The sequence below is a fragment of the Meriones unguiculatus genome, chromosome 21, assembly GCF_030254825.1.
Source record: "Meriones unguiculatus strain TT.TT164.6M chromosome 21, Bangor_MerUng_6.1, whole genome shotgun sequence".
Taxonomy (NCBI): domain Eukaryota; kingdom Metazoa; phylum Chordata; class Mammalia; order Rodentia; family Muridae; genus Meriones; species Meriones unguiculatus.
The window spans coordinates 45,388,470-45,413,456 of record NC_083368.1 but is presented as its reverse complement, the minus strand read 5'-3'; the positions used below and the strand labels follow the sequence as shown (position 1 = coordinate 45,413,456).

Below are 24,987 nucleotides of genomic sequence, written 5' to 3'. Positions count from 1 at the left end.
TCAAGTCACACAACTAACAGATTATGAAGCTGGGATATGAATTCAGATGCATTACTCCAGAATTCATGGTATCAGTCATAAATTAAGAAATTCAACTATGGAGTCTCCCCCAGATTTAGAGAATTTCGATCTCCCCGAGTGTAGGGAAGAGGTTGAAAATGTGCATGGCTGGGATTGCCATCTCTTTTCCTTTAGTATCTTTCAAAATGATGATCTCCCGAGGCAGGAGAGATTGCTATACATTAAGCAACCTGATCGCTCTTGATACAAATTCATCTTGGGGAGTCACAAAACCTAATATATCTTCATTTCTAATTCAAATTTTATCATTACCTGAAAATAATAGTGACCAGAAATTTCACCAGAGAAGGTAATTGATTAATCAACTAGGTAGCCTGCATACTATACTATTAAAGACTTAATTTACCAGGACCAGAGGCCCACCTTTTTCAGTTAAAACAAGACTAATGCTTAGCATATCAATATTTAAACTGAATCTATTTTTATTAATTAGAATTTGAAGGTTGTCAGAAACTCAGTACAAATCGTCAATTACCTTGTATCTGGGATGTCCCTTATAAGAATATCACATTACACGGCCATAAAAAATTCAGAGATGAAGCAGAATGTGCAAGAAAATCTTCATTTAATATTGAAAGAATGAAAATTAACCCTTATTCTTTAAGCGGCCTTATATTTAACTTTGTGTCTTTCTGGATTTTGAAACTACTAAAGAACACTGTAGATGCCAGCTCTTTTTTGTTCTTCCTAATCCAATTGAATCTACTTTAAATAGCCATAATTGGTGATTTTCCAGATCAAAGGTCCTCCTCAGATCAATGGGCAGAGCTTGTCTGTATTGATTACCAGCCATGCCTATGAAAATATCATTCGTTACCTCGGGAATGATAGTGGAATGAAGAGGCCAGCACCAAATTGGAAGGAGATCGATGAGTTTCACGTAGATAAAAATAAGCATGTTACCTGAGAGGAGAACATCAATTTTTTATGGACCCTGGACCAAATAGCAGAGGGAAAAATTATTTAGTGGGTCAGTCAGTCCTTTGATTGCTCAAAATAGCTTCTAACTCATAGTTGTGCTTGTAACCTTGCAGAGTTTCATCCAAAAGGAGAGAAAATAAAAAGGATGAAAATTCTCATTTCTATCAGTGCTACAAAAATATGTGTTTTAATTTTTAAAATCTGTTCCTTCCTCTCTCCACATATTTATAAAAAAACTATTAAGATATCTGGTTTCATGGCAAATGTTATTTTCGTAAAGTTGTTCCAATCTTGACAGCTCTTGCTTCTTCTGAATTAAATCAACATGGGTGTACAGAGCCAGTGTAGACTAGGAAGTCATTGACACCAATGTCAGTTTTGAAAGATACACTATCATCTTTGACAGAACTTTACTTTTCCTACAGCATGAGTATTGCCCTCAGCAGGTTAAATCACCTCCACTCCTATTAGCTCTTAAGTCAATAATAACCAGTCTACCATCTATAGAAGCACAGAGGTTAGGTATAAAATAAGGGAGTAGGGAGGAAAGGGAAATAGAATAGGTAGTTATGGATGAATGTATAGGGTGGGGCCTGAAACAGGAGGATCAAAGTGAGAGGGAAGGGAAAGAGAGGATGAGGGAGGGGTTACAGAGAAAGATAGCGAAAATTAGGGGTCCCTGAAAACCTAGTACAGTAGAAGGTTTCTAAAGTATACACTTACATGAAGGCAACCTAAATGAAATAATCAAATAATGAAGGAGCCAGAGCCCCAAAGTTTCATTGTCACCAATGAAACTTCCAATACCAGGCCTGCTTTACATTTAATTGAGTTGCTGGCCAAACGGATTCCATGGGAATCCCTAAAAAATTGAGGTTTATTGCTCTCTCCCCAAACTGGCCTCATTGCTGAAAATAACATCTATGTGATTCATTGAATACGGCGAAGTTGAGCTGTTGCCTACTTTACCCCTCCATTCTGGAATTTGGGGAATGGGAAGGTACCCTTCTTGCTATCAAAACAGAAACACAAATATCAAGCCAGGCACAAACCCATTGACTTAACAATTCCTGCAAAATATGGTAGGGCAATGGTGGCATGAATTTTTAAGAGTAACCAACCACTCTCAGATTTGCCTTAAGTTCCTTCCACTCCAGGAGATGGAGCCTACACCTGACACTGCTCGGGTGGCCAAGAATTTCAGAGGAGATAGTCCAGGCAACAATGGTAAAACTAAGTATTACTCTTCTTTTAAAAATGTAGCAATAGATTGACTCCTAATGACATTCTGCTATCCTCATTGGTCAGTGCTTTGCTCCGTCATCATCAAAGAAGCTTCCTTCTGTAGCAGATGGGAACAAACACAGAGACCCACATCAGACATTATACAGAGAGTGAGAGACCTTGGATCACACAGCCCTAAATGCAATGTCTGTATCACGTCTTTCCCTCAGAGCTTCTGAGCTCTGAGTACTCTGGAGTACTCTGGTACTCTGGTACTCTGCAGAAGAGGAGGAGGAAAGAGTATCAGAGCCAGAGGCAAAGGAAGGTAACAAGAAGACAAAGCCCTCTAAATCAACACGAGCAAACTTCATATGAGCTCACAGAGACAGTGGCAGCATGCACAGGGCCAGCATGGGTCTGTACCAGGTCCTATGTGTCTATATTATGGCTTCCATGTTACTTCTTTTTGTGGAATTCCCAAGTGTGTGAATGAGTGTGAATGGGTTTTTGTTTTTCCTGCATTCTCTTGGATCTTTTCCCTTCTGTTTTGTTTTTTTTTTTTCAATTCTGATGTGTTAGGTTTTGGTCTATCTTGTATTTTATTTTATTGTATCTTTTTAAAACTTTTGTTATTATTCCTTAGAAGCCTGATTGCTTTTTTTTTAAAGTTTTTAAGTCTATTTCATTTTTAGCAATTTGATGATCCTCAAAATTGCATCATTAAAATGGGTGAGAACTGCATATATAATTCTTTTTTTTTTTTTTGCTTTCTAATGAACGATAGAGGGAGTATATCCAGAAGAAAGGGAAGGAGGGCAGGAACTGAGAGGATTAGAGGGAGGGAAACCACAATCAGGAGTTTATTTTCAATAAAATGACAAAAAATAAAATTTAAAATCAGGAAAATAATAAATAAATAAATCATTTCCACACATAGAAGGTGCTATTGTGAGGGCCTCACTGATAGCTTATCTGTACGGAAACATCTTAACCAAGTGGAGTAGAGGTGAGGCTCTTACCTGAAGGTCATACAGTGGAATGGCCAGAAGCAGAGAGCTTGAACCTACCTGTAATGAAAGCACTGGAGAGACTGGGGCATAAGATTTCAAGAATTCAAGACCAGTTTGAGTTACACAGCTAGGACTTGTCTTAAGTAACAAAACTTATAATAATAATGATATTATCTACCACTCTATTCTAGCCTATACCATTTTATTCTATAGAATAGTGTGTCGCCTTAAGAGTCAACAGCTTTGAACTCCAATGAAGAGAGCATAGTGCTCACTATTATGTTTGTTTTCATGACTACCAAGTTTCTTAGAAGCATCTATTGAAAGAAAAGTTGTCTATGGCTCTTTGACGATTGCCAGGGCATATCCACACAGAAGACTGTGTGGTTCAAGCTACAGTAGAAACTGGTAACAAAATAAACATGTCCAAAGTTTTGTTGTCCGATCAAGATTCGTTGGCAGACAATGGAACCATGTCTTCTTGGAAGTGAGAAGAAATCTTATCATTAAATGGTTGTATAGATTACAGGACAAAGAAGTCCATCCAAGGTTAGAGAAAGACCTCAGCGATGAGAGGTCTTCTGAATCAGAACTGAGTTAAACTAGATGAATCAACCCTGAATCAAGCCATGGAAGACAATTAAGAAGGAACAGGAACCAGGGACAAGATTAGGACTAACAGTTACTTTTGGTTCCAGACAGAAAGGAACCATGCAGATGACAGCAATTTGAATTCCTGGACAGAAATGAGTCTGTCTGCTAGTGAGAAGGAACAGAAAAGTTCCTAGTGGGTAGCTAGTAGGAAAAGATAATTTTTAAATTTATTTTTATTTATTACAATTTATTCACTTTGTATCCCAGTTGCAGCCCCCTTCCTAGTCTCCCAATCCTGCTTTCCCTCCCTCTTCTCCTCCTATATCTCTCCCCTAGTCCACTGATAAGGGAGGTCCTCCTCCCATTCTGTCTAACCCTACTCTATCAGCTTTTATCAGGACTGACTGAATTGTCTTCCTCTGTGGCCTAGTAAGGCAGCACCTCTGCACCTCCTCAGAGGGAGGTGATCAAAGAGCCAGCCACTGAGTTCATGGCAAAGATAGTTCCTATTCCCCTTACTAGGATACCCACTTAGATACTGAGATGCCATGGGCTACATCTGAGCAGGGGTTCTAGGTTATATCCATGAATGGTCCTTGGTTGGAGTATCAGTCTTCGAAAAAAAACCCTGTGTCCAGATATTTTGGTTCTGTTGCTATCCTTGTGGGGCTCCTATCCTCTCCAGGTCTTACTATCTCCCCCTTCATTCCTAAGATTCCCTGAACTCTGGCCAAAGGTTGTTTATGAGTCTCAGTATCTGCTTTGATACAATGCTTGGTATGTTTTTTAAGGAAACTAAAATTCCAGAATTCTCATTACATATGCTTTTTTTATTCTTGCTTAGAAACTATGCCTTAAAATATCCACAGTGTTCCAGTGGATATTTGAGGACATTTGCTCAACCATGTTCATACCAGCTTTGTTCATAATAGCCAGAATTTGGAAACAACCCAAATATCCCACAACTGATGAATGGATACAGAAATTGTGCTATATTTATACAATGGAATACTACTCAGCAATTAAAAACAAGGAAATCATGAAATTATCAGGCAAATGTTGAGAACTAGAAAAGATCATCCTGAGTGAGATATCCCAGAAGCAGAAAGACACACATGGTATATACTCACTTATAAGTATATATTAGACATATAATGTAGGATAAAAATACTAAAATCTGTATACCTAAAGAAGCTAAGCAAGAAGGAGGACCCTGGGTAAGATGATCAATTCTCATTCAGAAGGGCAAACGGGGTGGAGATTGGAGGAGGGAGAAAACAGGCTACAGAACAGGAGCCTATCACAGAGGGCCTTTGAAAGACTCTACCCAGAAAGGTATCAAAGCATATGCTGAGACTCAGCCAAACTTTGGACAGAATGCAGGGAAGCTTATGAAAGAAGGGGGAGATTCAAAGATCTGGAGGGGACAGGAGCTCCACAAGGAGACCAACAGAACCAAAAAATCTGGCCCCAGATGTCTTTTCTAAGACTGATACTCCAACCAAGGACCACGCTTAGAGATAACCTAGAACCCTTGCACAGATGTAGCCCCTGGCAGCTCAGTATCCAAGTGGGTACCCTAGTAATGGGAACAGGGACTGTCTCTGACATGAACTCAGTGGCTGGCTTTTTGATCACCTCCCCCTGATGGGGGGGAGCAGCCTTACCAGGCCACAGAGAAAGACAATGCAGCCAGTCCTGATGAAGCCTGATAGACTAGGGTCAGATGGAAGGGGAGGAGGACATCCCCTATCAGTAGACTTGGTGAAGGGCATGGGAGGAGATGAGGGAGGGAGGGTAGGATTGGGAGGGATGAGGGAGGGGGCTACAGCTGGGATACAAAGTGAATGAACTGTAATTTATTTTAAAAAATAAATTTATTAAAACCAAAACTAAAACAAAAAATATCCATAGTGAACATTTATTACTATTGTAACAAGAGGAATGCCTGATTTCAATGGAAACATTTAAAAATGGTATCTCAATAAGTAATAAGCAAACAATTTAATTGATTATTTGTTAAACATTTAAACATTTATACTACCTTTTCCTACAGGTTGATTATCTTGATGAGAGAAATATAAAATAAACAGTAAAAATTATGCTAGTAAACAATGAATTGTTAATTTAATTCATCAAATCAAGAAAAGTGAAGATGTGTTTATAAATATTGTTGTTGGATAAGAAAGTAAAATAAAACAGCAGGAAGAGTCAGAAAGCAATTTGTTTTACATTTTATTTGTAGCTTCCTTGGAAAAATAATGAAATTATTAACTGCATGCCTGCTTTATTTCATCATATTTGGTGTATTTGGCAAGAGATGAGCTGTGGTAGAAAACCATAATATTTTTGTTTTTTGGGTTTGGGGGTGGGAGTGAAACAAGGTTTCTCTCTGTAGCCTTGGTTGTCCTGGACTCCCTCTGTAGACCAAGCTGGCCTCAAACTCACAGCAACCCACTTGCCTCTGCCTCCCTGAATACTGGGATTACAGGGGTGAGCCACCACGCCCGGCTGAACCACTTTTGAAATGATGCACAAACACTGATATCTTTGGCTGCCTTCAGGTGAGGTGAGGAAGCTGAAAAGAGAGGCAGGTAGGATATGTCCACAGGGAAGTTCTTTGACACCATTTATTCAGTATCATTTAAATACTGAACTACTTATCTAGTAAATAGATAAATGCTGAAATGATTTGTCTTGTGAATACTTAGGAAGCTAAAGTACTAATTTGAATTATTACACAATTTTGAGAAAGACTGGACAGTGCATGGTGGGATACAAAAAGGAGGTTTCTTATGTCCCTGTTCTCTTTCAAGGGGAGGTATCCATTCACAGCACACAATGGTTCCAGTTATAAGTGTTTTCCAGTTATCATGTTTTGGACAGAAATGTGCTCTTCCAGAAGTCATTCTATGTGCTAAAAGCAGTGCTACCTTTTCATTACTCCAGAGGTCAACTGACAAGATTTTACAAATAAGGAAAGGAATTTAACAAAGTTTTATTTGTCAATACATATATGATTCAGCTATAAACAACTCATTAATAGTCCCATTGCTGGCTTAAAAATAAAGCCTTTTATGCCTCAGAGATCAAAGAAAGACTGCAAATGCATCCAAAGTCACTCTCAGAGGTCCTTTTTTTTTTCTGTGCTCCACTTTCTCGACAAAGTTAATGAAAAGAAAGAAAAGGTAATCATCCCAAGAAGCATTGGTAAAAATAAAAATGATATTCCCTTAGGAAAAGTGTTTAATATCTCTGAAAGTTTCTCTAATGATGATGAAGAGCCTATATCTAAAGGTATAGAAGAATATGGTTTTTTATGAAATTAGTAAGTGTAGTAAATGCTGTTCGTAATTATGCTTAAATGTATATAGCTCAGTAACTATTTCAAGTAGAAAGATGACTAGCATTTCAGCACCGTGATGGTTTCAAACACTGAAAGAAATTTTATTTGGGTCTTCTCATCGCAAAAGTAGAGTTGTCTTATTCTGCAATCACCTTACATTTGTTATGGTTGTATATTTTAAAATTTCACCCAAAGATTTGTTTTCAACATTTTCTAAAAGTGAACATGAGAATCCTTTTACATTGCACTCTTCTAACTGTATAACCTTTTAATGTATTGTTCAGGAAGGCTTTCAGAATCAGACATTTATCCCACATCACTCTCAGCAGCACAGATGACATTAAAAACAGGTAAAATTGCCTTTGAATCACATTAGATGCATTACAGCCCAAGGAACGTATATAATCCAAAACTAAAATTATTTTTACTAAAAGCTCAGGTCTCTTAGAGATTTTCTTTCCCACAGTGTCAGGGAGACATCAGAATAAAAGCTTTTCTGTTTCATTAGAGCCGACCACTATATCATCATGGAGTTTGCAAATTATCCACAGCCACTTCAAATAAATACCTCTCCACAGTGCAGTATTCTTAAAATATTTTGGAGAGTTGAAACAAATCAATGAATTCATGCACCCCTAGGGGGGAAAAACTGAACAAAAGTTGAAAACATAAACACTACTGTGACTTATGGAATTTTTAGTTTAATGTAAACAGGGTGGCTGAAATACTAATCTTTTATTTATTTAAAACAAGGGAGAAGGTCATGAAAATAATTCACCATACTGATTCTGGCACGTAAAGGGAAAAATAAAGGCCCTGTCAGAAAAAGAAAGAAATGTTAATAGTAAATTAGTGTGCTGGATACAACTCGGAGCTGTTTACTATAGTTTTGACATGAGATCACTCTTTTTCTTGAAAGACAGAAAGAGGTTGGCGAGCTGTTGTTCTAAGAGGGATGCCTACATGAAGCAAAAGGAACTGCATCGTTTTAATCCTCAAATTAAATTTCATAATAAGCAAAAACCAAAAGTCTTCGTAAATGTTTTGAAGAGCGTACATTTTACCTGTGTGCTACGAGACCCTCTCATGTAAACAAACCGAAGTTAAATTAAGCCGATTCATTAATTTGATTAGGCGTTCTCAACATTTATATACTGCCCTGCTTCAGTTCTTGATCTTAAGGTTTCCAAATGGGGGTCATGTGAGCAACTCTTGTTTTGTCAGGTGGATGGTCTATAGTATACAGAGAGCTGATAAAAACCAGCTGCCATGACCTGATACTAGTTAAGGCTGAAAAACCAGACAGTGCAAACAAATTCTATATCTTGGCTCAAAATACCCTCCACATCTGCCAACAATTTGTCCCATATCAGACCTCGAAAAGGGTGCCGAAAAACAGTATCAGATTTCAGGCCAAGCAAATAAACAGGAGACCCTGCATTACTCCTCAGCAAAATGGCTAACGCAGAGCCCAGAGCCTGGAGCTGCAGCTCAGTAGACACCGTGGGTGCAGGTATGTTGCCTGGTTATGTGATAGCATAACCAGGTCACTGACTGAAGATTTCTGCTTAACCGTTGTTTATTATACCAGACAGAAGGCACCGTTCTGGATATTAGAGCGCTAACCCTCAGAAAAAAATTTTTTTAAAGCATTCATATGTCATATAGTGATTTTTTTCTTCAGGTCAAGATTTATGGTGAAGTTCAAGATGGCAATAGATAAGAAAATAGAAAGATTGCTCTTTCCCGCAGATATCCATTTTCTAGTTCTCTATTTCGCCTTCTTTTAAAGTGAGTTCCACTATTGTGTGGATGATGGGTTTATCCTAGGTTTTTTTTTTCTTCTTCTTTTTCTTTATTCTCTCATACAATACAGCCAGCCTCCCCTCTCTCTCCTACTCCAAGCTAACCACTCCCCTCCCCAGATCCACTGCTCCTCTGTTTCCCTTCAGAACAAAGCTTCTCTGTTTCTCTCTCAGTAGTATTGACTGAACACAACATAACAAGATGCAACACGACTAGGCATAAACCCTCGTATCAAGCCCGGACAAGGCAACCAAGTAGGAGGAAAGGAAAGTACTAACGAGTAGGCAAAAGAGTCAGAGACACCCACACTCCCTCTTTTAGGAGTCCAACGAAAACCCTAAGCTAAACCACCACAGCCGGTATGCGGAGGAGCTAGCACTGACCCATGCAGGCTCTGTGACTTAGTCTCTGTGAGCCCATATAAGCTTGCTTCGTGGGTTCTGTGGGCCTTGTTCTCCGGCTGTCCTCAGCCCCTCAGGCTCTCTGATCTTTCCTTCTCTTCTTCAGGGTTCTCTAAGCTTCACCTAACGTTTGGCTGTGGGTCTCTGCATCTGTTCCCATAAACTGCTATGGGAAGTCTCTCTGATTGTGATTGGGCTAGGCGCCAATCTATAAATGTAGCAGAATAATATCAGGAATCATCTCATTGGCTCTCTCTTTTTTTTCTTTTTTTCGGTCTTGTTTGGTTCTATCCTAGGTCTCTGATATATCCAACTTCCAGTCTTTGGCCACTGAGGTAGTGTTGGACATGGACTTTCTCTTGTGATGTGGGCCTCAAGTTAGAGCAGAATTACTTGGCCCCTTCCACAAGCTCTGAGCCTCCGTTGGCCTCGCACATTTTGCACGTGGGACAGGTTGAACGTCAAAGGCTTGATTGCTGGGGTGGTGTTCCAGTCCCCCCACTGAAAGCCTGGCCTGCTCACAGAAGATGGCCGGTGCAGGCCCTGTACCCTCCATCACTAGGAGCCCTCTCGAGGATCGCCAGGGAGTTTCCGATGCACTAGGTCTCCATATTGCCCTCCAAGAAATGTTCAGCATCCTTAGCCACCAGGGAGATGCAAATTCAAACTACTTTGAGATTTCATCTTACACCTTTAAGAATGGCTAAGCTTAATAACATATGGGTAACAACTCACTCTGGCTAGGATGAGGAGAAAGGGGAACGCTCCTCCATTCCATACAACCACTATGGAAATCAATAAGGCAGTTCCTCGGAAAATTGGGAAATGATCTACCTCAAGACCCAGTTATCCCACTCTTGGGCATATACCCAAAGGATGCTCCATCCTACCACAAGAACACTTGTTCAACTATGTTCATAGCCGGTTGGTCATAATAGTCAGAAAATGGAAACAATATAGATGTCCCTCAACTGGAAAATGGATAAAGAAAATGCAGTGTATTTACACAATGGAGTGTTACTCAGCTATTAAAAACAAGGACATCATGAAATTTGCAGGCAAATAGATGGAACTAGGAAAAAACATTCTGAGTGAGGCAGCCCAGACCCAGAAAGACAAACATGGTATTTACTCACTTATAAGTGGACCTGAGCTGTAAAGTACAGGATACTCGGGCTACAATTCACAGACCTAGAGAGGCTAAGTAACGAGGACTCAAGAGGGGGATGAATGAATCCCCCTGAAAAAGGGAAATTGGATCTAGTTTGTGACTGGACTGGGGATGGATAAAATTGGAATGGGAGGGATCAGGTTGGGAAAGGAAGGAAGAAGGGAGAGAGTATGGTGAGAGGTGATTGGAATATTCTGAGTTTTTAAGTCCTTGGCCATGACATTTGACTCCAGGATGGATTATTCCTGGGATGGTGATTCACCAGAGTAGTTTGAAATAACTTTCTAACCTGAAAAGTTGCAAATTTTCTCCATCTTGTGAACTGGGAAAACTTGCTGTTTTCCCATTTTGTTGTGCTGGCCCTCATAGATACAAACCAGTCTGAGCCAGGAACACCTGTATCATCTCCGAGACACACCCCACACCTGGTCAAGTAGGCTGCCCCTGTCTCCATAGCATAGTGTGTTGACTGGCAGAGTTTCCTCCCTTCACAGAGCAAGGACAGCCAGTGCTTGCTCGTTCCCTAGCATCCATGATAGCACCTTAAAGAGGCCACCTAGTGCCTGAAAGCTGCGAGGCTTCCCCCATCCTCGGGCTAAACCGTGCTTCTTCAGGAAGCCTCTCCCATCATTTCATTGCCTTTGGTGAATCTTTCTCCTTCCCTTTTCCTTCAGAATTTTAGTTGTAGGGTTACTCATCTGTCAAGTGTTTGTCAAATGTCTGAAGCCCTTCTAAAACGTCATAAATCCACAGCTATGTCTTACTTGGCCCTCTCTTTTATAGGTGTGTGTCAGAGATATCTGAAAACTGAGGCAAGACAGAAATGAGTAGATGAGTATGTCTTATGTGGAAATACATTATCTGCTGGCTATGGGTAATAGAATTGAGTGAGTAGATAAAAAGATATATTAAACAAATAATTCTTTTAGACACAATCAACATTTATTTAAGGCCAGTATTTTAGATATCCATTAGTAATAAAGCAGAAAAGTTTTGCTTTAGAGCCTCTTCAATGTAAAAAGAAGATGGACTTTTCTGCTCCTATATTCCACTTGAAAGAATAATTTAATTAAAAGGCAAAGCCGGCAGGAACTTTATAATCTGCATGCAATGCAGGATATTATATAATGACCTTCATTTAAAACTCAAATCATTAAAACTAGTAAGTCTAACTGGTGACAAGGGAGATTTCAACATTAGGCCCAACAGCTTAAAAATATGAATAAAAATCATAGCTTAAATGAATCAGTCCATTGAGAACCCATCACAAAGTAAAAATGAGAGAGGAAAAAAGTTACCTAGGCAATGAATCTTTCTGTAGCAATATTTTATCTTTTGGCATGTGCTTCTTCCTCTGTCTCTCTTGCTCTCTCTTTCTAAGAGGTATGAATAAACCCAAACCTATTTTCCAGTTTAACATATACATATATGTATATATTAAATATTTATATTTAAGTATATTATATACATATATATATAATTAAATATATAAAATGTCATACTTAAATATATACACTTGATTTGGATGTACCAGAGAAAAATAATGTTTAGAGTAGGTTCAGTCACTTTTCTTCTAGCCCAACTTCGTTGGTTTTTCATTCATTATAGATCTCCAGTGAGCATTTGAAATAATTTCTGCAGTTCGCAGCAGTGAGACATTAGCCGCCAGAAACCATGTTTAGGTTCTGTTAGAGCTACTGAGCTTTCTCTGGCCATCTTCATGTGATGGCCACCCTTACCACAGATGTGCCTCAACTAACAGTTAAACCAACGCTGCAGCATTAGGGTGCTCTTCTAGCTGTTGAGAGTTGGAGGAGGCAGAGAATCTGTAGTGGGCTTTTATTACAATATTATAATGGTGGCACTTTCACAGTCACTAAATCTCTCCTACTCTCTCCTCCTCCCTTCCCCTGACCTTTCCCTTTCTGTTCCTCCTTCTTTGCTCTCCTCTCACCTCCCCTCTTTCTCTCCCTTTCTCTCTTTCTGTCTTGTTTGTCCTCCTTTGTCCCTTCTCCTGTCCTCCCCCTTCTTCTCTCAGTCTCCCTCCTCCTCTTCTCCTGTCCCTGCCTCCCTCATGCTCTCCCTTTATGGGCCTGTGCTTTGTCTGTTTGCTGTTTCCCTTCAGCTGTTGCCCCAGTTCCCCCTGTTTCCTCCAGGCCTGACTTCCCAGGCTGTAAACACAAGCACCTTTCTTCACCATGATGACTTCCAGAAGAGAACAAAGGAAATTCAGAAAACAGTCCTCTTGGGAAACATGCTCCAGGAGATTCAGCAGAAAGATGCCACCTACCTACCTATGTGAAATGCCTTCTGTGCCACATGAAGAAATTGGTAAGAAAACAAACAAACAAAATACTAGTAACAAACCATGGTTTCATACAGAAGTTCTGTTCGCTCCAAATCAATTAAACAGACTATAGTATATTTTCCCAAACAGTAGTTACATTACTTATAAACAAATAACCTGCTTGACTGGTTATTTGATCACCATTTGTTCAGCTGTTGTTAACCAGGAATGTTGTCAGGTAACTAGTCAAACTTGCTTATGCACAGTTGAATAAATAAATGGATTTGTAAGTACATATCTGACACTATTCTGATAGTGGCTCATATGTAACTTAGAAAGAAACCAGGCTTTCAGGTCTCCAGTAAATGAAATACCCTTTTCAAAGATATTGTGAGGGAGGACGACCTTAACAAAGTTTTCTCCAGCTTGTATTCTGGCTGAAGCCATTCCAGATTTCTCCAGAATCTGATCTCCTTGTTGGAGAATTCCACGGAAAACTGCCCGACTCTATTCTAAGAAGCAAAGGTCGGAACGTCCTAGCTAACTTATTTAGCCTTTGTTAAAACTGCCCGTTTGGGCAGAATCTTCTCCAGAGAGCCTTTCACCTCAGCTTCCTGTTTGAAGCGGTGGGGCACAGGACCCATGACCCCTCAGGCTGGCTAACTGCCTATCTTAGCTTCTGTTAAAACTGTTTTCTTTAAGCTACTTACTGTGTAAGTAACTGACCAAAGGAGATGCCTGGACCAGGCCTCTGTCTGTCAGATCACCCTGTTCTGGACACTCGGGACCACACCTAGGTCCCTGAACACATGGGTGTGGTCCCAGATGGCTGGAATAAAGACTTACAATTGTCTATATACTATGCCTGAGTGGTCATCTCTGGTGATGTCTCAAAACACAACTATTCTATTATTGAAAGTAAGTAGACTTCCATTGTAGAAGAAACAATAATTACTAGTTTAGAAGGGTTGAGTCTGATTCCTAGTCTTTGGGTATTTCTCCACCATAGTTACTTTGGACAAAGGATGCATGCATATGCTTTCTGGCCCTCATTGTCTTTGACATAAAAGCATTGTGTTAACTTGCTGCTCTCATGTCTATTTTTATTCTCACTGTAGCTAGATGTAATTTTAGGTTTGGAATATATGTCCCAAAGGGCAACAAAAATATGAAGCTAGATAGGTCTTTAAGTCACTAAATTTCAATGAATATGTATTACCAATTAATGGCATTGCGATTAGCATTTCATAGTGTAGCTAAAACGGGAATATGTTTGTAACTATGTAAAATAAGAAAAGATTACCAAACATAGTTGATGCTATTTAGTAACCCAGTGGAGTTTTCCTGGTTAAAATACTAACCGTAAATAATGGGTAGGGTTTTTCAAAGACCAGATTTACAATAAAATAATTAAAAACTAAGTTAAGTTCATGAGAATGACCTTAAGAAACAGGCACAAAATGACAAACAGAAACTGGGCTAGTTGGCGGTAAGTTAAAATTTTAGTTTCATGGCATATTAAAACACAATCACATGAAATTGTATGTTACTGAAGACACAAGTGAAATATGTTGTTTTTAAATAAGCAAGCAAGGTTATTTTTGAAAGTAATTTCTAACATATTATTTTTTAATCTGGGTTAATAAAGAAAAATAAATTAAATTAGATGTAATAATCTAAGGCAAAAATGGCTCAAACATTTAAGGCACGTTATACAAAGTATTCAACTAGTTCACTGTGTGATCCTTGACAAAATTTTACCTGGCACCTGGGATTTATTTAAGGAGTCATTCACTAACTCACACTCACTAAGAAAATGCAAGATGTGTGTACTCTATGACGCACAGATTTAGAGTTTGACAGCAAAGTTCTACCATTTACAAAATTTACATAATACTTTCTCTACTTCTCCTTCTTCTGTTTTTCTGGATGATTTCTAACATATGGTTACTGTGGAAATTTGAGACAGCAATTAAGTAAAAAAAAATAGGTGAAGACAGTGTTGGTGAACTGTGTTGTAACTGCCTCTATCTCACAGCAAGGCCTGGTTTTCCAGCAGGGCTTCACACTTTTCACCCCTTAAAGTGGAAAGGACATTTGATATGTAGATACAGGGGTGTGAATCTTCAGGGAACAGGTTGGAATCCTTGGGGAGAGCTGAGCTAATTTTTGAAGTATATGTATGAGTTGGAAAATGGCCATATACTCAACTGTACAGAATACCAACACTTCAAAATCCAGACTGAGCCAGATGATTACTTAGGAATAAATGTCTACAAAGTCTCAAGGTAGATGGGGTCAGATCTTCCCATCCTCTAAGAAAGATACAGAAAGGACATGGGGCAAAACCAAAAAGGCATTTCTTTTTCTGCTTGTGCTTATTTGCATAATCTTATTTAATAATTGCCATAAAGAGAAAACTGGAGGATGGATCCTATAGCTTGATGAAAATTAAAAAAAAAACTTCTTCAAAGGGTTTCCTAGTTTTTACAGAACTTCATGGTAAGTGAAATCAAGTGGGAATGTGTGCTAAGATGGCAACGAGAGTAATTCACCTGTGATGGACAGTGGAAATGGATAAGAGGTGAGTGTTTTGGGGTGTAGGCTTTCCAGCAAGGACATTGGGGTTTCTCTGGGATAAGTAGAACCACTGCTGTACTCAGTGGAGCTGGAATTACAATGCAGTTGGAATCCTGATTTTCATAACATGATCTCACGGCAGCAGTATTTGTCACGGTAGCAGCAAAAACAGCAAATAGACTAAGTTTATATCTTACTGGTTTTGTTCTAACGTGGAAGGATTTTCATTGATCTGGATTGTCTAGATCCAGGTAAACTGCCAACCTGGCTTGTCAGGTCAATGAAATTAACGATCTCAGGACAGAGATAGGCCAGTGGGTAAGGTGGTGTGTCTCGTAAACATGAGGACTTGAGTTTCATTCCAGAAGCCAAATAAAACAGTTGGGTGTGGTAAGGCTTGCTGTTACTTTCAGCACTGGAAACAAACATAGCTGGGTATCTGGGCTGCCCGACCACTCAACTTAGCCTATTTGATGAGTTTAAGGTCTGTGTGATAGCCTTTCTGAAAAGCAAAACAAAACAAACAAAAAACCAAGATGGAAAGCACCAAAGGAATTATAGTCCAGCTTGTTCTCTGGTTTTCACATGCATGTGTAATACACGCATTCTCACGTATGTGCATTCACATTCAATCACACATGCTCACACAGACTCCTTGATGTTCACAGGTTGGCTGAGAAGTAGGGAACTGGACAGAACTGGACAGCTAAAAGAATTCATACAAGCGGAGTCTGCAAATTAGTGCCACGAAGACATCAGGGTCTCAAGCTGTCATACTATGGAATTTTTAAAAACAGACAGAAAGGCATATTTAAATATATATATAAAACTTGGAAAATTCCTGCTTCAAAAACACAACACAGTGCTTTATTAACAAGTAGGAGTTCCACTGTGTGGCTTGGGATTTAAATGCCTTTTCTTGACAAAGTCCACCTGAACTTATATGGAAATCAACTATGGCTCGTGTTCCCAGGCAACGCACTCCTATGCTTTCCCTGTAGGAGTATAATTTGCCTAACATGTGTAGGCCATTCAGAGGTTGTTGAAGTAAATTTGACTGATTTGTTTGGAGGTGCAGGGTGGGAGACAGGAACTAATGGAAACAGAATTTGGAAACCTTAAGGGATTTGAGATCATATTGTAGTTTCTGCTATTGTGGTAAATTACATTGCAATGGCAACTCATGCCTAGATGACTGATTCCCTTTCTCCACACACAGTGACACACTTTTGGATGCCTAGAGAGAAACATATTTTAATACAACTGAAATATTAGCTTGACACTTCTCAAAACTTTGTCCTATATGGATAATAAAAAGCTACATTCTGAATATATTAAACATAATAGTGGAAGGAGATTCATAAAATGTTTTTCTCATCTTCTACATGCATGGCAAGTCTATATGCTGGAAGCGCAGAGGTTCAAACTGCTATCATCTTTCCCTGGTACTTAAAATAGTAGAAAAAGCACAGATCAGAACGGAACATTCCCTGGCTCTTGTCACTTGCATACAAATGAATTCAGATGACATAGCACTACTTAGAGTAAATCTGGAGCAGAAATAACTCTGGCTTCTGACTGATTTCAGTTTCACTTGTCCCTGGTTTAGAGATAATAGATTAGTATTAAATGGAAATAAGTCAAGGTCATGGTTTTTTGGTCATAAGTGAAATTCATCAGCCTCAGCCCTTTTTTCCTGTATCTCCTCTGACTTGTGCTGAAACTTTTCCTATTCAGATGACTTATGTTGGTGAATTTGAGTAGTATTTCTGTAGTAGGCTTCAATATGATATTCACGGTCCTTAGTAAGAAAATTACACTACCTGTCAAATTGATGTTCAAATGCTACCATGCCTTTATGGGACAGCTCTCCTGTCCTTTGATATTATATGTTTCCAATAGAGCAGACAGATTTGTTTCAAGTTGAAATGAGACATTCATTATTAACTCAAAAGTGTTTCATTGGCTGATCAGTTTGCTCTCCAGTCAAGTTCTGAACACTCACATTTCTTTTAACTATTTTTGATCCACTAATAATTTCTTTTCTAATAGTCTCCATTTTCCATCTTTCCATGTGTGGAAAGCATTTATTATTTCCTTAATTAGCAGACAAAAAGAAAAAAAGTAGCACTTCCTGGCCTCCATCTCCTCTTTGTCTGAGTAGCGACAAGAAGTACAGAGCAGGGAATGTTGCTTTGTTTTCTAAGCTACACGGTTCTTGTATTTGTTTTCATGTTTGAAAAAGGCACCATTTGTACGTAACAAAATGTGAATTCCTAATTATTTCCTGGAGAATAAACTAGCATGTGCAATGGGGAAGAAGGGCTCTCGGGTTTATTGTGTGACGAGGTGTCACGATTTAATCTGAGCGTCCTCACGGTAAGCAGTGGTAGAAAGGCAATAGTGCAGGGATGACAGAGCCACAGCTGCTTACACAGGAAAACACGATACCCGTGAGAAGCAAGACTCCAGCGCAAAGCTCTCAGAAGCCTCTGTGTGTTGTGTAAGGGAGAGTTGCTACTTTCAAAGGTTACAGACCCCGTCCTAGTAGAACTCGTACCCTGACCCCATGATTGAGTGACCGTATAGATGTTCTGTGAATCCTTTCTTCACTGACAAGGATAACAGCACATGTAGTCTGTATTGTCTAGCATCCCCCTTTTTATTTTTTCCTCTCCTCTCATTTGTAGGTGAAAAGATGAGTCTCAGGACAGGTGTGGGAAGAAAAGCACTTTAGCTTCATTCAGGTCAAGAATACGCAAATGAGATTTATAATAATGTATCCATTTTAATTTTTCTTAGAGATGTTGAGGAACCTGGTTGTACCTGTTAAGTAAAGATCACAGAACCTGGGATGGGCTGGGAGGGAAAATGGAAAACTGGTCAATGAGAATGAGAGAGGCAGAGTGAGACAGAGAGAGAGAGAGAGAGTAAGGGATGGTGATACCAGTTCAGAGGTCTTTGGTATTCTCAACAAAATTTGACAAGGATTTGAGCCCACTTCTCTATCAGTTTTATTTTAATTAAATACATTTATTTTGTTATTAAATATTATTATTAATTATATATGTATAAACCCTATCAGTTCATAGATCAACAGTCCCATTTTTAACTTTTCAGTGTATCTATCTATGACCTTTGGTGGTTTATTTGCTTCTCTGTATCTCAGTTTCTATGTTTATAAAATAAAATTCATAGAATTTACTTCATATAAGTATTGTAAGAATTAAATGAAATAAGTTATGAAGGATTGACGCATACAGTAGGGACCTAACATCAAACTCTTATGGAGAATATCTTCCCAAAGCCTAAATTATTTGGGGTGATGGAGGGTGGGAAAGTGATATTAGTCAGATATGGCACAAGAGAGAGTTTTGGTCAGAAAGCTTAGACCATTCCAGGACTGGGTGACCTCAAGCCATTGTCTTATTTCTTTTCATTTTGAAAATAATAGTTACACCATAACAATAAATCAGCGACAAAAATTACTTGTTACAGACAATGTGAACTGAATCTAGATCATCACTATTCAGTAGAAACATAATATGGGCAAAATATGTTTAATTTTTTTTAGGTTGTCATAGTTTTTAAAAATAAAAAAAAAAGCAGTAACAGCGTTCATAGATCTTACTCATCCTGATAGCTAAAAATTCATGGTTTAAATATGATTATTACAAATTCTTGATGGTACAAACTTTACAGTATCCCTCATTTTATAGGCTGTATCTCCATTTGGGCAAGGCACATTTGAAGTGGCCAGGAACCACAAGCTACTCTTGACTAATGTCTTTGAGAGCACAGCGCTAGCTTAAGAAAGAGAAGCATACACGCCCTCGGGTACATGAAGGGTCTGCCTCAGTCAGCCGAACTTTTGGCTGGCACGTGCACATTTGTATAAGGAAAAGATTCCAAGGACACCTCTAAAATATTATTTTTCTCTATCCTTATGTGATAGAAAAAACTTGAGGTAAGCCTAATACCCACTCTGTTTTTCTCCTGGTTACATTTATTTACAGCTGAGTTTCTGTGAAGAAATGAAGACACGCACATATTACGTGGAGGGACAGTTCTGACCATATGTAAACATTCCTTCACCAATCCATGTGCTGATACTTCACTATTAAAATACCGTTTTTCTAAACCAGGGACATTCTAAGAAATTTATAAAAGTGCAAGACTTTCTGAAGAATGGTATATAACAAAGTGAGGACTTCCATTGTGTACACAGACAAATTTTAAGAAAAAAATTAGAAGTGTTTTATTACGTATTTGGTTGATTGCTTAGAAGAAACAATATAATGCTGTTAAAAATTAGTTTCTTTAATTGTTAGAATTATTCTAATGTTTACTTACTGTTCTGTGTTGATGTCGGGGCTGCTTTTTATTTTCTTTGAGCTGTACAGCCGGTGCAGTTCCTGAGAACATGCCTTTCATTGGAGAGGTGTTTCCGTGACAGTCCCCAACTCCCAAGTAACTGAATGAGGAGTCGCATGTTTTTAAATAGTTAAGACAGGAATTGTATTTTAAGCAAACATTGAAACACAAGCATAGGCTATGCTATAGAGGATTTGACAGCACCCCAAGCATCTAATCAATCAACATGAGAATCTGGAAGATGCCGTGAGCCGCATCACTTGAGATCCACAAAAGTCTTTTCAGAAGCTGTGGCTGAAGCCTGAAGGTTAAGTAACTGGATTAAGCTCTCACAGCTATTGTCAGATCAAAAAGGATTCTGAGTCTCTTTCCAAAGCTGTCCAGAGGTTCTCCCAGCACCTAATGGTAGTGTATTTTCATTTGGAGCAAGGAAATAGATCATCTGGGAAACTGAGGAAAAACAATTGAAAACAATTTCTGACTCAGACAAGTGCATTTCTGTGAATCGTGATTGTCTGTTTCTGCTCTATTCAGCTTCTTGTTAAATAAGATAATGAAAACAGTACTTTGGAAAAGGCCTGGTGCATAGTGTTTGCACTTGATAAACTGATTTTTTTTATCATTATTCCTCATGCACCAGACTTTTTCACATCTGCGGAGTATGAATGATAGCACTCATATGCATGGATCTTCACTCTTGAAGGACAACAGCATATCTGTTTGTGAAATAATCTGAAGCACTGTAATGGGTGTCATTAAATCGTGCCTACCTGAGGCAGTATAAATCATTCGGGTAAATGAACCAATTAAAAACCAATTACCAACACTGTCTGACAATGGAAGATTGAGGGATGGAAGGGAAGGCTGATATGGCCTCTGTGAAACTGGCAGGAAGGATCTACCCCGGAGGTTCCAGGGGTGGAATGGCAGGATGGTGACACTATGAACGCTCTTATCAGAGGCATTAATTCCTCCATTTCTTGTAAAATCCAGTGCCTGCTTGCTGGAATGCATAAAGTATGGGATCATATTTATGAAAGCTCTTCACTGGATGCTTCATTCATTTAGTGTGAGGTCCACTTAGAGAAAACAGCTGTCCCTTGAAAACTGCCTAGATTTGAGTCTCTGACATAAAATCTTATGTGACTTCTTTAAAGAAAAGAAAAATTTGGTTGAAGTAAATGGGCAGTCTTAATGGAAGCTGAAGTTGCCATGTCACTGAAAATTTATTTGATACAGTTGAAAGAAAATTCACGACACATTTTGGAGTACTTAAGCCTTTAACCCATTAATTCAAATTGATCTTTTTCCATGTAAATGTTTTTACATAAAAAACACTTCAAATTCAAGCAGAAATCATCTTTGTGATTTTCTGTACGGAATCTTGGAAAGTAGTTCCCCTCGCAAACAATGACAACTGCTATGTTTTATTCGTAACACACTGTTCCCCTGTCCTGTTTAACTTCATTTGCATATTCCAGCAAAGTCCCCGAGAGTCTATTACTTATTAAAAACAAAGGTCTCCTTGTTGTCTTGATTTAGAAGTTCAATGATTTTTTTTTTTTCTTTCTAAGCCATTGGCAAGTAAAAGGCTCTGGCAAATTTGGTGTCTTGAATGCTGTATCCTAACAACGGAGGATACACTGTTTCCTCAAATGATGGAAGGAATGAGGAAAAATAGAGTTTGCAGTTCTCTCTGGCCCCCTTTTAAGACTATAATCTGTTTGTGAGGGAGGAGTCCTTATGACTGAATTGCTCTGAAAAGCCATAATCTCTTCAGACTACTGAATTAAAAACTGAGTGGAACATAAATTTTGGAGGGGATGGAAACGTCCAACTCACAGTAGATCCTGTGCATTGGCTGCGCTCTCTCCATTTCTGGACTCTGCGCACCAGTGGAGCTGGGAGGCATTCTTAGGTTTCCTCTTGTGTTACCTTCCTGTACTCTAAAGAACGAATGATGCTCATAACACGATTGCATTATCTCTCTAAGCTAAAGCTATCGGAGTCTCCCTAGTGTCAACTACATCTCTCAGAAAAAGGTTTCCAGTCTTCAGTTAGTGTTAGATTCTCATGCTTTGCTCCCACTTAAGGACACAGCTGTTTGTCCCTAAACTTTCCAGAAATTCTGATGTCCTTTTTCTGAGGTGTGGTCTAGACATATGCATTTTAGCGATCACTCTAAGTGATATTACTACAGATTTCTGGTAACAGTATATCTGGGTGCTATGGTTTGGTACCGTTGGGTGACATTCAGCGAGGGCAAGCTTGTTACAAAGTGATTGTGCGTGAGCTATCTACAGGCCTCAGGAATGTTGGGTCAGGGGGCTGTCCAGCATAGATGCCCCACCCTGAGATAAGACACCTTCCCATTCTTCTGGTGACCTCCAGGCTATTCTTTGATAGGGATTATGATGGTTTTCTTATTCCTGGAAATGGTGAAGTATAGCCTAGTTCCTGGGACTGATGACTTTTGGGGGAGGGGGTCAGGCCTGGTCCTTTCATTCTCTCATGAACAGGATACAATCTCAAATCTTTGAGATGGGTCCAAGGGCTGGTATTGAGACTTTGTTTTTTTTTAATGCTAGGCATAATCATTCAGGGTGCACAAAGTATGACTAGAAGAAACAGAACTAAGGGCCAATTTTCTGGTATGTCAATTGACATAGAAACCCATTCTTTATGTCAGGGAACCCCTTTTAACTTAGCATTTCCATCTCTTAGGTAGGATGAAGGCCGATGAACGTCTCTTCTTCTGTAGCTTCTTCCGGCTGACATTGGGGTGGAGATATTAGAGATCCAGAAAGGCTAAAAGGCTAGGCAACAGAGCACCATCTAATTAGCAATCCAGTTGAAGAGACAGGGAGCTATGACATCGGCTGGACTGGTTTACTTTAGCTTTCAGCAAGTCAGGATCTCAGATCTCAGCTTGCCTTCCAGAGCTGATCCCCGAATAGTCTGTCAGCCAGGTGAAAATCTACTGAGACAAATTCAGACTAGAGACAGAAGTTACAATTTGTTTAGTAAATGGTGAAAGTGAGGGATACCAAGACTAAGGGAAAAAACTCATCGGGGGTCTGTTTGAGCTATCACAGATCCAGGTCTTCTGACCTTTTTGATTTCCTGAAACTCATAGGAATTTTAGTTTACTTTAGAAAAAAGCAGATAACAGGTGTCTACAAGACAGCAGGAGTAGACTCATGCCATTAAGACCTAGTAAAAGCTATGGCTTCTGGGTCAGTGATATTACGTATTAGACAGAGATGTTTTTATAATAATGAGAAGCACCTTTAAGTCTATCTCTAGAAGACAACCAAAGGGAAATTAAAATTTCAAGCTTGTGATTGGATAATACGCAGTCAGTGCTCTATCAACTTATCAGAACTCTGTATATCAATGTCGTATCTTTGAACTTTTGAAATCTTATAACAACATAAGTACAATAGCATATAAGGGGAGAGAAATCTGAAATATTTCCCATTTCTAATATGCCTTAAATTACTTTCCTATATCATTACAACTTGCATTCACATACCTTAAAACACCTACGTAGACCCTCCAATCTTCCTTTAATTTATTTACCAACTTTGAAACATCTTCCTAGAGCCTCAACTTTTTAGATTCTCATAACTTAAACTTTCATATCCTCAGACCTTACATAAACTTTACATCTTTCTATCCAGTTATTCACTGTAAGACACAGGCAATTAACATGAAGCCTGTGAGTAAGGCAAACCTCTTTGCCTTTCTAAATAAGAGATCTAGTACCTAGTATTTCTAAGTAGCTAATAATTTGACCAATGGACTACAGTGGATCTAACTGTCTGCTCTTTAGCTGCAAAGGTACCATTAGCTTAACTTAGCCATCAATGTGATCAGAGATCCAAGAGGGATAAATTATAAGCTAAATAAATGTAGCAAACTATGTACCAATCAAAAGGACAGATATGAGTAGTCAGTCCACTACCTAGGCAGTTGTCCCTGGCTCGTGTGGTCTCATGACATCATGAGCAAAGGCAGTCTGGCCATCAGGCTCAGAAGATGAGAGACTTCTGTGGAAAAAAGAACTCTCCAGCTGTGCACAACTTTGCCCACAGTTTAGGCTGAGCCCTAGGCTGATCGGTTAGGGCGGTCTTGCCCAGTGGTTAGCATACCACAATCCAGGGTCGAAGTCATCTGTCATGCCCAAATCTTCTTGGAGACCGTGGGGAGCTACTGCCAGGACTCTCCGTCATAATAAAACCTACATACATTAGATGCCATATTCTTCAGATCTCTGACAAGCTTGAGGGCCAGCATATCTGAATTAATCTTTGCCTGTCTTTAGTTATCTGCCTTAAACTGCATCCTGTAAAACAGAATGTTATAATCTCTAACTCTGGCATATTCCTTAGATGAGTGTTTTTTAGGATCGTATCTATTTCAAGTAGATCTACATAGGCAAACTTTGTAGTTACCCATCCTAGGCTTAACCTTGAAAACATAAGTAAGAGACTAGGTAAAGATCAATCTTGTAACCAAGTGCAGTCATCACCATAACTTTTAATATATTTCTGAACCAAAATCAAAGGAAAACTTTTAGTCAGATACAGTTCACAAAGGGGCTGGCAAATCCTACTGATCCTACCACATTGCATTAAGACTGAAGAGCAAAAAGCTTAAAGAACAGGACTTAAGTGTTTCACTTAACACTAAACAGAGAACTGAACACAGCTGGTATCCTCAACAAAGATGGTGGTAAAATCATGGCTCCACCCTCTTCCTCCCTGAACCAACATGGCAGCCAGCCAAGTGTTGTTACAGGCCATGGCCAGCAATTTAAAACATAGCCATTATGTGTTGCTGGGAGTGTTGCTGCTTCCCGTGGTATGGCACTGTGGCGCATTTACAGTTTCCTATAACCAGGTTTTAACATTGTAATTAAATGTTTTAGAACCAAATGCATAATAGAATAGTATAGGACAATTTTAAAGTGCACTTGAACTATTCTGGACATACCAAATCTATCAGTATTACTCCATTCATTCAGGGAACTGGCAGCCAGGCACATGCTTCAAATCAACCTGTTAATCTGAATAGACCTTCACACACCAGGGCTGAATCACACATATGGCATGCCACAAAAACACAAACCTGAATTATATGGATATAAAATCCATAAAGACATTATTATAAAATACCTGATAAACTTT

At 39.0% G+C, this 24,987-nt stretch overlaps 1 long non-coding RNA gene across 1 annotated transcript in view; it reads right to left on the bottom strand.

Moving 5' to 3' along the window:
• Nucleotides 1–20,061, bottom strand: part of LOC132649668 (uncharacterized) — a 159,997-nt gene extending 139,936 nt beyond the window's left edge. The window contains exon 1 of the long non-coding RNA XR_009588144.1: nt 19,775–20,061. This is a non-coding gene — a long non-coding RNA (uncharacterized LOC132649668). The remainder of the gene's footprint in view (nt 1–19,774) is intronic.
• Between the last annotated feature and the right edge of the window lie 4,926 nt (nt 20,062–24,987).